Genomic DNA, 2,044 nt, shown 5'->3' with positions numbered 1-2,044 from the left:
AGCCGTTCTGCTGATTTTCCTTTGCACTCCTCCTGCAGTTCTGACAGACCAGTGTCCACTTGCACTGCCCTCCTCAACTAACTGGGATTATGCTTTTTGTGGAAAATCAGGGCCAGTGATAAGGGGTAATCAGTGAGAGGGCATTGCTCTTTTTTGTTAGGCAGAAAACCTGTGACAATAATGATGATGACTTTATGAAATCAGTATTATAAGTGGTTGAAATTATGGAAGGTGCAGGCAATAAGAGGATCTTAAACAATTAATTCACATAGAATTTCAAGGGCTTACTCAAGGGCTAAATTGACATTTGTATTTTTATATGGTGAGTAGTGAATTGTTTCTTTTATTGATTTGAGGCCTTCTGTTAGAGGACTGTACACAAACATTGAACTGTCCTGTAACCCACCTCTGAAAATTGTTTTACAGCAGGAACCTCATTAAACATAATCTGGGATTGACACTGAAGTGTCCATTATTCTCAAGCCTCCTCGCAGCTTGGCTGTATAAACATGCACAACAGAGTGCCGATGGCCATGGATGGTGTTTGGCATGGAGGAGGCACCATGGGAAAGCAGATGTGGAGCCAGCATAGAGTCCTGATGGCTAAACTCACCTGTGGAGCAGCAGCTGCTGGGGGACACATGTGACCTGGCCAGAGATGAGCCCCTTGCTGCATCTCTGGTCTTCCTACCTCTTCTTGGAGCTCATGAATCCCTGCACCTGGGGGTTCAGTTCTCCTCATCCTCCTCTTCATTGTCACCCTCATCCTCTGCAGATGTGGTTTGCTCACCACAATTCAGTTACCTTGTAGCTGAATTTCGTGAGGGGAGGGGTGGTCAGAGACTGAAATTCATGGAGACACCACCATCAGTATTGAACAGTGTAGAAAGTCAGAACATGATGGAAGGATGGTCTGCTGCACAAGTCACACTGACCTACTTATTGCATGAGGGCTGGACTAGATGACCTTTGAAGGTCCCTTCCAACCCAAACTATTCTATAATTACATGATTCTATGATTCTATGAGTAATGATCCATTTACTGTGCCTTGAGACCTGTTGAACACAGCCTCTGATTTAAAATTTGATGAATTAATTTGTCTTTAAAGATGACCCAAAAGTTCATTGAAAGGAAAAAAAAAATCCCAACCTTCTTGCCCAAAGGATCATGGGTCAAATGAAAATGCCAAACATAAAGATGTGAACTCACAAAGAAGAAAGATGGGATCTCCCCTTCCCAAAATCCCGACTAGAGCTGTGGTTAGCTCTCACAGGCAGGACTAGCAGGAGAACCGTGGATGTTGTATGTGTCATCATAAAGCTTTGATGTAAGCCCAAGGGAAGCATATTTGGGCCTGAAATGCCATGCTATACAAACAAGAGGATGCGTACAGGGGCTGGGGGAGTGTGTTGGGGAGGGGAAGGGATAAAGGAGCTTTGAGTCCTGCTCACAGGTTGTGTGAACAGCACCTGGGAGCTGCGTATCTTGACACATGGAGCTGTGGCGGTGCAACCTGACCTTGCCTTGGTGAATCCAGAGGGCCCTCAAAAATACTCTTAGTAAAAACACTGAAGTCTCTCCTGAGTCACTCAGAAGGTATGTGTGACATCACATAACGCTGCTAGTGACTTCCTTAAACTGCACATGGGATTTTAAAAAGTTTATGCCTATGTGCTCCAGTGTCACCTATCAACACTAGAGCACATATGAAAATTTCATGTGCAAACTGAAGGCAGCACAATGTGTGATATGCTGGGTCTCACCAGGGCCATTTCCTTTTGTTATGCTTATGTCTGCATTCCTATAAAGTGCTTCTGACTCATCCTTTTTAATATCTTAAAGAGTGAAGATGAACGTTAGTGAAATAATGAAGATATAATAGTTTCTATCATAAGCCTGCATCTATGCTGTGATGTCTGAGTGCATTTACATAATTAAAACAAAGAATTCAGCATAAGAAGTAGTGCTAATGGACGCCTCCCCTCACCCTTTACAACCAAGTGCCATCTGTCATTTACAAAGAAAGCTGGCTTTTCAACTACC

The sequence above is a fragment of the Patagioenas fasciata genome, chromosome 8 (assembly GCF_037038585.1).
Source record: "Patagioenas fasciata isolate bPatFas1 chromosome 8, bPatFas1.hap1, whole genome shotgun sequence".
NCBI lineage: Eukaryota > Metazoa > Chordata > Aves > Columbiformes > Columbidae > Patagioenas > Patagioenas fasciata.
Note: the sequence above shows the minus strand (reverse complement) of the source record.